Source organism: Myxine glutinosa, unplaced genomic scaffold, assembly GCF_964187855.1.
Source record: "Myxine glutinosa unplaced genomic scaffold, kmMyxGlut1.1 SCAFFOLD_1972, whole genome shotgun sequence".
Classification (NCBI taxonomy): Eukaryota; Metazoa; Chordata; class Myxini; order Myxiniformes; family Myxinidae; genus Myxine; species Myxine glutinosa.
Genome location: NW_027618067.1, coordinates 67,649 through 85,418, shown reverse-complemented (window position 1 = coordinate 85,418; position 17,770 = coordinate 67,649).

Sequence of the window (17,770 nt, the reverse complement as noted above, 5' to 3'; positions counted from 1 at the left end):
ACTGTAAACTATAGCTGTAAACTGTAACTGTAAACGGTAACTGTAAACTGTGGCTGTAAATTGTAGCTATAAACTGTAACTGTAAACTGTAACTGTAGCTGTAAACTGTAACTGTAGATGTAAACTGTAGCTGTAAACTGTAGCTGTAAACTGTAGCTCACTTTCGTTGAACTCGAGGAAGGTGAGTGAGCATTAACGATAGGCCTACTCTGCTTTTTGTATGTATTTTATTCATATATCAACATCATTCATCATATCAACATCTTATATGTATGCCTGCTGTTCTTGTCGACTAAGAAGAAGCCCTGTTGGTCGAAAGCTTGTCTGAAAATTAAAGACCAACCGTCTTTAAGCTACGTCCACGACTTATTTAATTACTTCAGATTATATATACTAGTATGACTCGGCGCACTCCGCACGCCTCATCACACGTCGTTTCAGAGGGATAGGCATATTTGACCATTTTGGTGTCTTTTGGGTCGTTTGTGTCTTCATGGTGTTTTGGGTCTTCAGGGCCATTTGGGTCTTCAGCATCTTTTGGATCCTCTGGGCCTTCAAGGGTATTTTGGGTCTCTGGGGTATTTTGGGTCTTTGGGGTGTTTTGGGTCTTTGGGGTGTTTTGGGTCTTCGGGGTGTTTTGGGTCTTCACGGTGTTTTGGGTCTTCGGGGTGTTTTGGGTCTTCGGGTGTTTTGGGTCTTCGGGGCGTTTTGGGTCTTCGGGGCATTTGGGGTCTTCAGGGCGTTTTGGGTCTTCGAGGCATTTTGGGTCTTTGGGGTCTTTTGGGTCTTCGGGGTCTTTTGGGTGTTTTGGGTCTTCGGGGTGTTTTGGGTCTTCGGGGTGTTTTGGGTCTTCAGAGTGTTTTAGGACTTCGGGTGTTTTGGGTCTTCAGGGTGTTTTGGGTCTTTGGGGTCTTTGGTTTTCAGGCTTTGAACATTTTAAATTCTGTGTCGGCTTGAATTGATAATAATCATCGCAGGTTCAAGGATGTCCGGTGGAACCAGTGAAGCGAAGCGCTCGCGACCCTTCCCCCTTTCTCCCCCCCCCCCCCCCCCCCCCACGCGTATAACGAAGGTCCGCCATTGAATTGCACGCCCTCAGAGTTAAAGCTCGTTTGGTCATCTGTCGCCCTGCAGTGTGCACTACAAGGTAGACACACGACAACATATATATATATATATATATATATATATATATATATATATATATATATATACAGTATATAGATATATATATACTGTATATATATATATATATATATATATATATATATATATATATATATATATATATATATATATATATATATATATATTGTTATAGATCGCGGTTAGATGTTATAGACCGAGCGGTGGTGTAAGACCGCGACCTAACAAAACTCACCCGATTCACCCAGACTTTGGCCGTATCGCACCCCAGCTGCTCAATGAGGGAAAAGACGAAAACGACGCAATGCAAAGAGGAAAACGAAGGCAAAGAAGTTGGAAATACTACTAAATTTATTTACTATTTACACACATAAGCAAGAAGAAAGCAGGCACGTTTATTTACAGGCACATGAGACGCAGGTGACACAGTGAAAATGATTAGCTTATGCAGACTTGACTTAACTACCCAGGACAGCACAAACAAAGACACTGACTCACTCGGGGAATGCCAGGAATGGCAGAAGGTGGACGGCTGGAGGTGCACGCTTGGTGGAGCCAACACGGAGCTTGGTGGAGCTGAACGCTTGGTGGAGCTGAACGCTTGGTGGAGCCAACGCGGAGCTTGGGGGATTGGTGTGACGGGTTCTCTCTCCTTCCTTCCCACCCAGTCCAACAACTTCCTCTCTTGCTTCAGGACTCTTTCTCTCTCTTTCTTGGTCCCTCACTCTTTACCACCGACTCCTCACCGCAACCAACGCAACCACTTGACCACCACCTCTACTGACTGACTCCTCACCACTCTGCACTTGACGACCGACTCCCAACCAACTCAGACCAACTCAAAGTCCAACTCCAGGCCTTTCTGTCTTCTGCTCAGTGCTCTCCTCTGTAAAAACGCATCTCCAAGGCCTCTCTGATAAAGCAGTCCCTTACAGTCGCTTTTATCACCTCCAGCGAAATCAAGCCGCCGACTCCGAGGGCACGCCTACCGGGTCACTCACCGCGGCCCTGGTTGGTCGCGCGACCCTCGGGCTCCGCCCTGGATGACGACGGGCGGCGCGCCCCTCCTCCCCTCTGACGAGGTGCGACACGCCTTTCTTCCCTGACTCGAGCCTCGTGGTCAATGGCGGTTATTGGAGGGGAGGTAATATGGCAATCGAGGCTCGGCAATGACGAGAGGGGATGTAATATTGGATGGAGATTTTGGGGATGGGAAGGAAAGGGAATCTATTCTCTTTCACTGGTGCAATGGAGTATTTCAATTAATGGAAGACACAGCCTTACACTAATACACAGAATAAGAGATAACTATCAACAGGTATATTCTATTACTTGGCTGACGTGTATGCTTGTGGACTATGGGACGCCCTTTTGGTCTTTACACAGCTCCGGAGGCAGGAGGCACAGAATAAACAATAATCACAATAGTACAGCACACAATCCAAAAAATATACAGTCCTCATATCCACAACAATATATATATATATATATATATATATATATATATATATATATATATATATATATATATATATACAGTGGTACCTCGGCTTACGAGTTTAATCCGTTCCGTGACGGAGCTCGTAAGCCAAATCGCTCGTAAGTCAAAGCAAATTTTCCCATTCAAATGCATTGAAATGCTATTAATCCGTTCCAGCCTCAAAAAAAAAACACCAATTTTTTTTGTTAGGTGCTTTTAAATAACAAAAATGTACTTTATAAATAACAAATAATGTATAAACAAGCACGACCTCGTATATACTGTACATAATACAAGAGAATGTAAAGAAATAAACTGGTTTTATTAAGCAGAGGAGAAGAGCATGCCAGGTGAGGTGTGCGTGTTGTCGACTTGGCGAGGCAGTACGATCGTACTCCTTCTACGATATGTACGATTTTGAAGCAGAAGGAGTCCATAAAGGCTATAACGCCAGCCAAGGGCGTTACGATTATTTCAAAGCTCCGGACCTCTATCCATGAAGATATGGAGAAGTTGTTGTTTGTGTGGTTGAAGGAGAAGCAGCTCGCAGGAGATACCGTGACCGAGAGCATCATGTGTTTGAAAAGATTGAAACTCGGATATCGAGCACGGACCACGAGGTGTTTTTTCTTTTTTCTTAATCTCGGTTTCAGTGAACTTTTGCTCTGTGCTCACGTGTACTGTACCTGTACCTGTAATGGTACGTCAGAGGATGGCACCTGTTGTCATCATATTAAGTGCAAGATGTTCTGCATCGTAAGTTGGTACACCGTGGTCTTTCGGCGGTGTTTAAGCCGGCCGTCTTGGCTTCTGTCACCATTGGCATTGAGTCTTTCGATGTAGGTAGGTCGTTGTGTGCCGGTGCCTTGGCCGAATTCCTTCATTGCTGCATTGTTAGCTCACCTGGTTTTTTATACCACATCTTTGGTTATCGGACCAGCGAATGACGTCATCTCCTCCAAAGTATGGCTTATTCTCACTTGTCTTGGACGATCTTCTACTTCTAGCCTTCCACCGTGCATTTGGTGTCCACTGTACTTACTGTACAGTGCCTGGTAAAATTGATGTAATGGGTTTTTGACCGTCAACGCCATGAACCGTCATGAACCGTCATGAACCGTCATGAACCGTCAACCGCCATGAACCGCCATGAACCGTCAACGCCATGAACCGCTAACACTCAAAAGCCCATTTATCGCGCCTTATAAAGCAAAACGCAAACCGAAAGCCATGCCTCTCAAGCGAGGCGTGCTTCCGTGGTCACGTGATCCACAGGTGTAGCTCATTATACCCGCACGCGCGACACGCTTTGGCGGTCACGTGACCAGCCACTCTGGAGGCGGGGATCCCCGCCGATGACGTCACCGGCTGGAGCAAGGAGATTCCTCGCTCATGTATTTCGACGATTGCGTGTTTTATATCCAAGCAGAGATGCTTTCACGGCAAGATAACCGTGTGACCGGAACCGGAAGCCACAACCGGAAAATTCAAAAAAATAAATTTTTTGAGCTCGTACATCGGATCTCGGCTCGTATCCCAAAGCAACAAACCGCCCGAGCGACGGCTCGTATCCCGAAAAACTCGTACGTTGGGGCACTCGTAAGCCGAGGTACCACTGTATATTTATTTGTGGTCCCGGAGATTAAGATCTTCCAAGGAAACGGGTAGCTGATCGAGCGCAACACTCCGAGGCGTTCAATCCAACTATGGCGGAGTTAATACGCGTGGGGGATGAGGCAGCGAAGGGTAGCTAAGCTCTTACCTGCATGGACGTCTTCGACCCTGGTAATCAACTCAACCCGACACGGAATTAAAATGTGCAATAAAAAGGTTTAATAAAATAAATGCCAGCAAACAAGAAAATGCACGATAAAACTAAGATTCCTAATCGAGTGACCCTCCATACAGACTTGTAAAACAACACAAGGGGAAAAATAACTGAAAGTAAAAATGTGTGTTTGTGAACTTAGCTCTGGTCCCCTTGTTTGTCCAGGATCGTCGCAGGCCCTCACGTCCCTGCGCGGGAAAACACACGCCCTGGTACGAAGTCTGTGCATGGGAAAACATGCCTTGGCACACAGCTCGTTCCACCAGCCGCCGAGCGCGAAGCGAGCAGGCCGCGCCCGCCCACTTGCTGTCTGCTCCACACAGCGCCGCGGTCCCTCAGCGAGTACAGCTGCCGCAGTGCGGTCGGCAGTCAATGCGGTCACCAATGTCCCTGTCCCAATGCACCGTCAGCACCAACGAGCCAGGGAAATGAAAATGCGGCCGGTCAAACCGATCGCCCGGACCAAAAAACGCAAATGTCCGAATGCATGACACCAATGTCCCTGTCCCAATGCACCGTCAGCACCAACGAGCCAGGGAAATGAAAATGCGGCCGGTCAAACCGATCGCCCAGACCAAAAAACGCAAATGTCCGACTGCACGACACCAATGTCCCTGTCCCAATGCAAGAGCAGGAAAATACAACTGTGCCTTCAATAGGAACCCAGCATAAGAAGAGAATATCTGCGACCATTCACTTTCAATTTCCCTGGTGCAAGAGCAGGAAAATGCGACTGTGCCTTCAATAGGAACGAATTGCAAGAAGCGAATATCTGTGACCGTTCCCTTTCAATGTCCCTGGCGCAAGAGAACAAAATGCGGGGGCTCCAGTCTTTTGTTCCCATTGCTCTTACGTCATCCGACGATGTCTGTGCATGCTTCAATCAGCAAGTCCATCTCCTCGCTCTATGGCTGGTCTGACCAATGGTTCTTCGGGGTGTGGCCTCATGGCCACTTGCCGGCCTTTGTGATCACCCGGTCGGTGGTATCAGTGGTTCCGGGTACTTTTATTTAGTGTTTATTTTAGGTGTGGGGTTTATGGCGGGTGTGGTGTGTGTCATAAGGAACAGAGGATAAATCACAGAGGCAACTTACATGCAGGGGATCTAACCTTAACCCCTACCTAATTAACATAACCCTACCCCTCGTCATGGGGACAAAGATACGCTCTTTCACGACAACCAGTCTAACAGGTCCCTACTTATGTACAGGGGTTCTTCTTCTTCGTCCCAACATTCAGGGCACACTACCCTACACAATCATACCTGGCCCTAAGGTATTCCATTGCCTACCCCCTCACAAACGTAACAATTTATTGTTATGGTATGGGTGCAATACCCAAGATACAATGTGGTCCCTCTCTTTAGAATCATTGTGTCGCTCCAGCTATTATTGATCTCGGCTGGCAGATGATATTGATGAGAGAAGAAGCACAATTCGGCGATTTTGACACCTCCTGATTTGGTGGTTTAGTGATGCGTACTGGCATCATTATCAATCAAGTTAGTTCTGAAAACGTTTGATAATAAACGGTATGGCTTTTAAAGGCTTATGACATTCACTCTATAGTAGCTTGTCAGCAAATCATTTTGGACACATTTGATGGAGCAGCCATTCTTTTCCCACGCCATCCATACAAGATACATGTGGAGTATGTAACACACTGCACGACATCCATTCTAATCAATCAAAGCAAAACATCACACGGAATACAGAAATTATCATTTGTTTAATAATATCCTTCCACAAAACAATTGTTTTATTCACAGAAGTTTCATAATCGAAAAGTACACATGTTGTAAGAGATATACCACCTTACATGCAAATTTAAGAAACAGCAGCAAAAGGATGGTTTGCACAAAAGGTTTCTTGAACCATTGCAAAATGAAAAGCGAAATTATCAGAGGGTTAAAAATACAAACAGATTTCTAGCCTCCCAACAAATGAGTTAAAAACCAGTGATTAAATGTTCTTATGAAATATGGACATCAGTCAAAAAAATGTTACAAATATATGGTAATAATACAGTAGAAGGGGCCATATTCCATGAGGATGTAGATATTTATCAGTCCTCTCCTTTTAGAAAACTAAAATAAAAGTTACATAAATCTTTATTCGCTTAGCAAAAGGAAACAAATTATCCTTTTAAAAACGGAAATGTTAATGAAGGTAATCATGACAAGAGAGATAAGTAAATGGGAAAAAAATCTTAAGCCCAGCTTATCCGTAGAGGAGGTTCACTGAGAGGGTATAAATTGACTACTCCTCATTCATAAATCCGAAAGTCTAGAAAAGGCTGGAAAACCAGGCATAAAGCCAGGAAAACCAGGCATAAAGCCAGGAAAACCAGGCAACAGACGGGAAAAGCAGGTATAAAGCCAGGAAAACCAGGCAACAGATGGGAAAACTAGGCATAAAGCCAGGAAAAGCAGTCACAAAGCCAGGAAAACCAGGCATAAAGCCAGGAAAACCAGGCAACAGACCGCAAAAGCAGGCATGAAAAAATGGACACCAGCGATGATGCTGGATATTGCGCACAAACATTGATGTCATGTTCGTTGAATCCAATTTTAAGAAGGAACTCGTGCAACTGATAACTCAGTGAATTGCTGTGCTCAACTTTAACCTCTTCTTGAATTCCAAACAATTTTTGAATGTTTTGCCATATTCCTTGACACATCGGCATATTCAGTGCAATGATGAAAAGTGCCAATGATAGGAGGAAGTAACGTCTATTCATGATGAATATGAAGTTGTTGGCTTCTGCAAATGGAAAATGATGGTCTTAATGTGTGAAAGGTGATTATTATCTCTAATCATTCTAGTAATTTAATTTGATGCAAAAACAACACATGTTCACCCTGTGCAATGTAGTTATGAATACCTATTAGCAATAGAGGCAAGTAAGCAAATTCACAAGATAAAGTCTACTCTGCCACGTGCGTGCATTTCCATTCAACAATGCCACTCTGAATGTTAAAGGTGGTCAAAGGAAACTTGTAGCCGTCAGGAGCCATTTCGTTCGTGATCCACGAATTTCCTCAGGTCTCATAAGTTATAATTCAGTTTCGTCTTGAGACGTTGATTTTCTATCCATTTCACAGATCATTTCTGGTCTACCAAGATCAAGTACCAAGCATGGAATTTCTAGGAGAAACACTTTCTACAAACATGTATGAATAAACAATGAGTAAAGATAGGAGTAAGAAGGAAGATTTGAGTTGGAATTCAGTGACCTGCTTTTTTTTTTTTTAAGATTTCACTTGGAAAAGGGAGAATTTCGATGGAGGAAAAGCATGTGGTGAGAAAACACAGGAAAGAGAGTAACTTGTCAGGATTAAAGATCATGAGCACACGAGGTAAGACATTGTCCAAATTTGTGAATCCCATGTCCAAAAAAGAACATTCACAGATATACTTGGTACAGTAATGATGGCAGGATAAGGAAGTAAATAGATCACATTCTTGTTATTACTCAATGACCTGCATTCTCAAATCCAAGAGAATGCAGAAATGCTGAGATTGGCTCGAGAAATCATCACTTTATAGTAGCTACAACAGTTACATCTTTCAGGAAAGAAGTGTGTCTCACAACCGCATTGAAACAAGCAATTTGAGGTGGAGAAACTGTGCTCCAAACACAGGAATTGTATCATGAGGAGAACCACTCATCTTGCCTCACTACCTGAAACCACAGCTGATGTCAAATCAGACAGCTGTAAAATTTGTACAACTACAACAGAGTTGGATAAAGTTGTAATTGGTGCACAAGAGCATAAATGATCAGAGTGGATCCTTGAGTGGAGTCATGTTCAGAAAGAGGAAATGCAGGAAAGCCGAGCTCCGTGACCAACCAAACTGGAGAAATCTTAAAAGAAAGAAATGCTGAGCAGTTCACAGACAAGGAAGCCTTCCTCAGAAAGCAATATGTGCTCGCTAAACAGGTCGCAGCAACTGGTAACACCAGGCTTACATTGGGTAAAGTAAAAAAAGCTGAAAAAAAGCATTTCCAGCCTGCCTATCATCCAATCAAGAATGCAAATCTGTCCCTTCGCTGGAACACTGCATCTCAGCTTCAGAAATGGTCAGATTGTGGCTTGAGGTTCCTGGATGACTGGCGAACCAGGTTTGAATCTCGGCCCAGCTATAAACCGTCTACGAGCCTTAAACATGTATACAAAACATGGACGGCACTCTCCGGGACATCACGAGTCCACTGATATGCATCCGCCCACATTATTACATCATTACAATACTTGTACCAAGTTTCACTTAAATCCATTCAGCTGATCTCAAGTTATCACATTTCTACCTGACATGACCTCTGACCCCAAAATTTAATCAGTTCATGTTTGCATCGTTACACATACCTGTACCAAGTTTTAATTTAAATCCCTTCAGCCGTTCTCAAGTCATAGACCGATTAGAAACTTTGACCTATGACCCCAAAATATAATCAGTTAATCTTTACATCTTCATATACATACCTGCACCAAGTCTGACTTCGATCCCATCACTGGTTCACAAGTTATCATGGCAACAGGCTTTTTACCTAACATGACCTTTAGTATTTCACCTCCTGACCCCAAAATCTAATCAGTTCATATTCACCTCATTATACATACCTGCACCAAGCGATTTCGTCGGCAGAAGAAGCATAAAAACAGGCAAAACCACTTGAAGATGTCACAAATTATTCTGTAAAATTTGGAATCAGGAAACCATCCATAAAGAATGGTTCCAGGGCACATACTCTATTTCTGGAACCACAAGGGAGCTTTAATTGAGTGCAGAAATTAGAGAAGCATTACTCTCCTTCCAGGTGTAGCTAAGGTGTTTGCCTGGAGACTCCTCACGAGAATCGAGGATTGAATACATTAACAAAACGTGGAGTACAAGCAGGTTTTACAAGGAACAGATCAAGAACAGTGACATGTATCAAACAGACTTCGTTTCAAAAACTTATATCCTTGGTGTTTGCGCCTCTTGGTGGACATATTTTCAACTGCTAAGTGCATATTTGTTAAAATATTTGCACACCTGATTTAAAGACAGCTATTTGTTGAGTCGAACTTTCATGATATTACCAAATGAGCCGCGTAACAGCTTAGGGCTAGCAGGAGAGGTAAGAGGTTTTGCTCACTCACCTTTGAGATGTCGAGTCTGGGGTTGAATCATGACAAACTGATACCCTGGTATTTCGCAAGCAGGGGCACTCTTACCTATGGGGCACCCTAGGCAATTGCGCAGGATGCTCTCTCGGGAGAGGGGGGGGGGGGCATTGGGGGTGATGTACCATATGACTTCCTGAATAATCCACCAATTATATCACCAAGTGTACAACAACAACAACAACAACAACAACAACAACAACAACAACAGGCATTTAAAGGCCATTTTCCCTGCTAGAGCAGGGGTTAGCCTGGCGGGCCCCATGACAAACTTCTCCATTTTGCCCTATTTTCTGCATCTCTCCTTGTTAACCCCCTTTGCCCACATTTCTTCTTCCACCATCTTTCGCCAAGTCTTTCTCGGTCTTCCCCATCCTCTACTTCCTTCTACATTCATTTCCACCACTTCTCAACCAGTCACTTTCATCCTTCCTCAACACATGACCAAACCATCTCAACCTGTTTCTCTTCACAGCATCCATCACAGGCTCTATTCCCATCATCTTTCACAATTCATCATTTGTCTTCCTCTCTCTCAACGATACTCCGCACATCCACCAAACCATTCGCATTTCCACCCTTTCCAGCCTTCGTTGCTGCTCTACGTTCATTACCCATGTTGTAATTGTCATGGTTCCCTTTTTGAGGCAAGGTTTTTATGGCCGGATGCTCTTCCTGACGCCAACCCTTTTAGTCGCCTCTTACTACTCGCAGGGATACAGTGTACCTATTCTAAACCAGGGTACACACCAGCTCGGGGTATAGAATGAAAAATCTGAAAGTGTTTTCATCTACTCTCTTTCAATTTTCTCTGACAGCAAAATAATCCAACAACAAAAATTCAACCTCTGTCCCCGGGTGAGGTTGTGTGTTAGTGGTTTAATGGTTTAGTGGTTAGTCTACTGTGTTTCTGGTTCAATCGTGTTTTGCATTTCGTGCACAATTGTGTGTAAGTCAGTCAGTTTGGTTGTACGTGTTTGGGGCCTAGTTAGCCTCGAGGTCTGCCCAGTCTCCTCTTATGGGCTTTTGTTATTCACATTCGATCTCTCTCTGGATTTTTTTCCCCTCCCTCCTTTCCCCCTAACCTCTTACCATTTGTTTGATGTCTTAAATACAAAAACGGAAAAAATATATTACCTTCTCTCCTCACGGTCTCCCCTCCAATCCCCTCCCGTCCCCTCCACAAGCGACCCCTCCCCTCCCCTCCACACCCCACTCCACCCTGCCCCTGCTTAACAGAACCGTTCCTCCTTCAAGATGTCTCTGATTCCTTAATATCTCTTCCTGGTTACTCCCTCCTCCGGTATGATAGACCTGAGCCTCGTCCAGGTGATGGGGTTGCTATCTTTATCAAAAACTCTATTCCTCACTCTCCCTGCACTGCTCTCTCTCCACCCCACCTCCAGGAGTACCTGTGGCCATGGCTTCCCCTCCGCTCCCACCTTTTGTTCATATGTGTGTTTGACCGTCCACCTTACAGTGATGACTCCATTTACATCTCGCTGTCTGATAATATGGACCAACTTCTATCTACCCATCCCAACTCTCTCTTCCTCATATGTGGTGATTTCAACTGTTATCATGCCAGCTGACTGGGTGTGGGTACCTCTCTCACCAGCCATGGCATCTCAGCAAAGGACTTCTGTGACTCATTGGGACTGACACAATCTGTGAATTTCCCGACCCGGATCTCAGTCAACAGAGCGTCATCTCTTCTAGACTTGGTTATGACAAACTTCCCTGCAAATGTCTGCTGTTCTCCTTCTGCTCCAATCGGTTCATCTGATCATTTCCTTGTTAAGGTGGACATCTCTCTGGCCATTCTCAGATAGCCTCCTCAGCATCGATGAGTCTGGCATTTCACTCAGGCCGACTGGCACGGTCTTCAAGTAGCCATCAATCATCTGGGCTGGTCTCCCATCTCGACTGCCTCTGACATCAACTCATCCTGGGAATTCCTCCAAAGAAAATTGCTCTCTCTCTCATGCACAGATTTATTCCATCTCATCTTCAGTTGTCATACCCTTCCTCCTGTCCATGGTACACTGAATCTTGTGGTGAGGTAGTTGCCCTGAAACAACTTGCCTTTGCCTCCCGGAGGCAAATCCAATGGAAGGCAATCTCATTTCCTTTCACAAAGCCCGGAGCAAGTGTGTATCTGCCCTCAGGAGTGCCAGGAAACAATATCTCTCTACTCTCAAGAGTGAACTCTCAACCCTGTCTACCTCTTCCAAATCCTGGTGGTGTCTGGTCAAGATTGTTTCTGGTGTTTGTTCCCCCTCCATCCCCTCCCTTACCTCAAACGGCTACACAGCTGACTCCACACGTGAAAAAGCTGAATGCCTCAACTCTGTGTTTGCCTCAAAATATTGTGTCCCAAACCCATCTCTGTCTGTACCCACCTTACCCAGTCGAACCCAGGTACTCCTGGACTCTGTGTCCTTCTCTCCTGACAAGGTGGAGAAGTTTCTGTCAAACCTCGACACTGATTCTGCAACTGGACCAGATGGCATCAGCCCATGGGTCCTAAACGCTGGTGCTCTGCTGCTCTATCTCACCCTCTCTCTGTTCTCTTCACCCTCTCTTTGGCTCAAGGTCATCTGCCATCGGCTTGGAAATCAGCCAACATTACCGCTTTGCACAAAAAGGTGCAAAAACAGATCCTTGCAACTACAGACCAATCAGCCTGCTCCCAATCATCAGCAAGGTCATGGATTGATCATCGCCATTGATATTAAATCCTTCCTCTTCTCCAATGGCTTGATCTCTGATCATCAATTTGGATTCAGACCAGGTTGCTCTACCCTGGACATGCTGCTTCTGCTTTCTCAACAATGGATGGAGGTCCTCAATGCCAAACAGGAAATTAGAGCAGTCTCCCTTGACATATAACGTACCTTCGATACGGTCTGGCACCCCGCTCTGCTCACCAAACTCTCCTCTTTTGGTATCCATGGAAATCTCCACGCATGGCTGGCGGACTTCCTCTCTAGTCGTAGTCAACGTGTGGCCCTGAATGGGTTTATCTCATCTCCTCTTCCTGTTCAGGCTGGAGTTCCACAAGGCAGTGTTCTGGGCCCTGTGCTTTTTCTGGTCTTCATCAATGATCTCTCTGACTCTCTTGAAAATCCTCTGTATCTCTTTGCTGATGACTCTACTCTCTGTCACTCCATTCTTCATCCCTCAGATCGGCAGTCTGCAGCCTCCTCACTCTCTGCAGACCTGGACAAAATCACAGACTGGGCAAACAAGTGGAACATGTCTTTCAATCCTGACAAATCTCACACTCTTACGATGTCTCTCCGAAAAGACCGACTGGACAACCCTCCCATCCACTTTCTGAATAATCCTCTCCAAGAAGTTCTGTCACTCAAGCTTTTGGGTCTCACTATCTGCCATGATCTTTCCTGGGAAAACCACATTTCAAATCTGGCCTCCAAAGCCAGTCGCCGACTGGGCATCCTCCGTCGTGCGAAGTCCTTCTTTGGCACACCTGAGCTCCTCACCACATACAAGGCTTTCATCCGCAGCTCAATAGAATACTGCTCTCCCCTCTGGGCTGGTGCTCCTGCCTCACACCTAGCTCGTCTTCACGCTGTTGAAACCAAAGCATTCAGAATCATTGGAATCTCCCACGATGAAGCTAACTCCAAGGGCCTCTCACTCACTCACCGCAGACAGGTTGGTGGTCTTTCCATCTTCTACCGACTCCTCTCTGGCCTTGCCCTCCCCCCCCCCCCCCCAGCTCTCTCTGGGCTCTGTCCCGCAAATATTCCTACAGGTCGCACAAGATCTGCCTGCAACCCTCTTATGGTCAAACTGCCAAAATCAAGACTCTCTGCTCACCTTCACTCCTTCATTCCTCTTTTCTCCCACCTCTGGAACAAACTCCCTCACTCTCTTCAATCCCACTCCACCCTCCAGGTCTTTAAAACAGCTGTTCACCACCATCTCTTATCTTCCCCCATCCAAAACCTTAATCTTTTCTACCCCCGCTAATTTCACCCCAATTCCACTTTTTTGAAAATACCAACTTCTGTCCTGGAAGTCCTTGGTGTCCTTGTGTTTTATACTTCTCCCTCCCCCCTCCCCCCTTCCCACGCCTCCTCCCCCAAAGCCCTCTCCCTTCCACACATCTCCCGATGTCCCTGCTCTCAAATGTTGTGTTTGTGTGCTTCCCCTTCTCTCCCCATCTTGTTTTCCGCTCCCTCTTTTTATATATTTTGTTTGTCTGGTTGATTTGTTTGTGAAGTAAATGTTAGCTCTTTCACGAGCCTCGATTCAGTATACAAAAAAAAAATAATAATAATAATAATCGATATCTCCCGCGATGAAGATGATTTTGAGGGCCTTTCACTCTCTCACCGCAGGCAGGTTGGTGGTCTTTCTGTCTTCTACCGACTCCTCTCTGGCTTAGCTCCCACACCTCTGTCTGTGCTGTGCCCCCAAATATTCCTGCAGCTCAAGACACATCAGAATCTGTGCCGGTCGGCCGGGATGCCAGAGTTCGCAGACCTCCATTCTGGACACGAGATTATGTGATGATGTAATCTAAAGTTCTTCGAGAGTAAGAAAAAGAAGCTATGATAATCTGTTTCATGTTTTTTTACTTGTTTTATGGTTAATCCACGCTGTGGCATTACTACATTTCATCTTCCAGTTAACTATATATATTGTTGGTCACTGAGTTATGGTATGCATGTGGTTAAAGAAAGGGGAAAATGTGGTGTTTTGCATAGAAGGTACGCTCGAGGGGGCGTGGCCAAGAGGAGGAGGAGTTCCGGGTAAAGGACGGAGTGTGGAGAGGATTGGAACGGATTGGAATTTTTCATTCTTGGAGTACTTTACGACACAACATAGAGGATAGAGTAAAGTCAAATCACAACCCGTGGTGCATTATTTAAGGGACATGCATTTTGGAATTTGGATGCTTTATTCATGTTCAGAGTTGGTTTGGTGGGAATAAAAGGTGTTTGGGAGCCCATCCTTGACTTTTGTGCACTCCCCAGGTTCACCAAGACCACCCCTGTTCGCAGGTGCGGTAAAGCATTTATGTGTGTGCCATTGTTACGTGTTCCTCCCCTACCTTCTGGTTTCGGTATACCACCGAACCCCGAGAGGAGTCACGGCAGAAAGAATAGTTATTCAGCTTCAAAATCAATCACTAATGAAGCCATCCATGAAACCATCAAATGAAACAATCAAATCAATAAGGAAACCACACCAATGGTTGTCAACAAACAAATAATATATTACAAGCACACAAGAAGAACCATACAACAATGGTGGCAATCAACCATTCAATCAAGATCTTAAGATGGTAACCTAGCTCAAACTCACGGCACCCCCAGGGACTAAAACAGAGCCCTTCTCAATGTCTCTAGAACACAATGGTGCTCCCGGCGACGAGGCGAAGAGGCGGGTAAGGAGATGTAGGCAAGGCGGGGACCGTCACGTGGTCCCAGCCAACCCTAGTTGGCGGTGGAAAGAGGAATCCCAAAGACGCGATCCAAACGTGCACATACACCGTGCAGTCGCGAAACGCACCGTATTCTTCAAAGGCCGCTGTCGCGCACACACATCCTCGGCAAACCATCGGAGGGCGGGACCAGCGGACGTGGCTAAACAAGGTTCCGCGAATGACGCGCGAGGTCCCCGAAATGGCGGACGGCTCTTCCTCGAGCCGCAGCCTCTAGGTGAAGATTCTCCGGAATCTCACACCTGTACCTGGCTTCGCAGGCTTTTCCACAACTCCAGCGATAACCCCAATCGCACGAGATTCCTTTCAAGGACTCAAAGTTCACTCGCCATGTACGCCCGACCACGCTAGGTACGGAGCTTTTACAAAACACCTTTTCACTTCCCTCACGCCTCTTCTTCTTCGCTCCACGTCTTCCGGTGCATGATCCGATTTCCTGTTACATTTTTACCATGAGCGCTTTTAACCTTTTAATCACAATAACCATTTCCTTTAAACAACAATAATCGCCGTTTCCTTCCAACCCCAAGAAAGAATATTAATACATAACCAGCAATGTTACAAGTGGATGAAAGCCACAACCACGGAAGGGCCGAATCCGTAACAGCCATCCATTTGAAGGACATTAAGCTGGATGTCCAGTATACTAGCATTATTTGGTGGACGTTAAAGATCACATGTTGGCGGTGTTTTTTGTGAAGAGTAGGCAAAATATTACCAGCACCCTGAAACAAATTCTAAATTCTTGCAAAAATTATTCTAAAAAAGTGACCTTCAGTTGAACATGAGGCTTGGCCATTAAGGAAAGGTTTGGGCAAAACTTTCCCCAGCCGACCTTACAATTAGTTGTGAATACAGTAATTGCTGCTGTTAAAATATTTATATGGTACGGCAGTGCAACTGCACTACAGAATAGATTCTACCATGAACAAAACATTTCCCTGCATTTGATACCTCCTCAAATCCATAAGAACGACAATGACACTCCGTATAGAGCAGTGGTTCTTAACCTTTTTAAAGGCGCCGCACCCTAACGAAACCCACAGAACACTCGTGGAACCCCTCAAATTTGACAAAAAAAATTAAGAAGAATTGCATCTTAATGCGTTTTCAGTTCTTCTTTTCGGGAGGCGATCTGGGAAATGCGTGGTTTTGTTTTGGCAAGGGCCATCCTCAAATCACTTTCTCATGCAAGCCTGCTCCTTTTCTTTGTTTTATTGCCCACCAGTTTCGAAAACGTATGCTCGCAGAGATACATTGTAACGAATGGTGTGAGGATCTCAAGGGCAATTTTAGCGATGTGAGGATACCCTTCCATTTGGCGGCACCAAAACGTTGAGAGCGTTGTTGTGCCGAAGAGTTGTTGTTGAGTCTGGCTCTGCTGAAGTTCGATGAGGTCGTCGAGGTATTGGTCGTTGACATCTGCTGTTGCAACGTCGAAAGTAAACGGCTGCCGCACCCATGCTGGGTATTGCTCTTGGTCGGGGAAGTAGCCGTCAAATGACTTTCCCAGCTCATCCAAGTGCGTGGCAATCGCTTGCTTCAGCTCCCTCGGTACAGCAGTGCCTCCAACTTCAGACTCATCTTCGAACCCGCTCACGCACTCGTCCAGTAGCGAAAAGTTCGCAAAGTTGTCGTTCTCTGTTCGCCGCCTCCACAACGGTAACTTCTTTCGGAAAGCACTCAGCTTTTCTTCAGATTCGGTGACATTCACTCCACCGCCTTGCATCTGGCAATTGAGATGATTGAGTGCGTCGAAGATGTCAGCCAAGTATGCCAAGGCGAGGATGAACTCTGACTCTTGGAAGTGCGTTGCATGGCAATGCTGGTGTTCTCGCAAAAACAGGGCTAATTCTACACGCAAGGCAAAAACACGGCTCACTACCTTCCCTCGTGAGAACCATCGAACGTTAGAGTGGTAGAGAAGGACTTCGAATTCAGAGCCGATTTCATTGCACAGCTCTTTGAAGATACGATGATTCAGAGCATGGCTTCGCACGTAATTCACAGTTTCAACGACGATTTTCAGAACATTGGCCAGTTTTGGAGGCAGGGTTTTTTATGCCAGCGCGTGTCTGTGCAGGACGCAGTGCATGATGATGATGTGTGGTGCATCGGCCTTCACCAGTGCTCCAAAACCGGAGTTGCATCCCAGCATGGCTGGAGCTCCGTCCGAGCAAAATGCAGTCACCATGTTCCACGAGAGGCCGTTGCTTCTGAAGAAGTCATCCACAAGCTTCTTCACGTAGCTGCCTTTGTCGTTGTTGTGAGAGGCTTGCAGAACAGAAAGTCTTCCTTGATCTTGTCTCCTTTGACATAACGCACAAATAAGATGAGCTGGCTCAAATTCGAAACGTCGGTGGTCTCGTCGAGTTGAAGGCTGAATTTTGTCGGGCTCGCGACTAAATCTGCAACTACCTGGGTGAGGATGTCGTCGCTCATGTCATCGATTATGCATCTGATGGTGTCATTTGAGAGTGAAACGAGAGACAACTTGTTTTCAGCAGCTTTTCCCAGCATGATGTTGGCCATCTTCAACGCGGCCGGTTTGATGAGTGTCTCGTCAACGGTGTGTGGTTTGCCCTGCTTTGTGATCAGGTACGCAACTTCATACGACGCGGTGAGGATCGGTTTGTCAATTGGAACGAAGCCGAGAGTGGGCAAGGT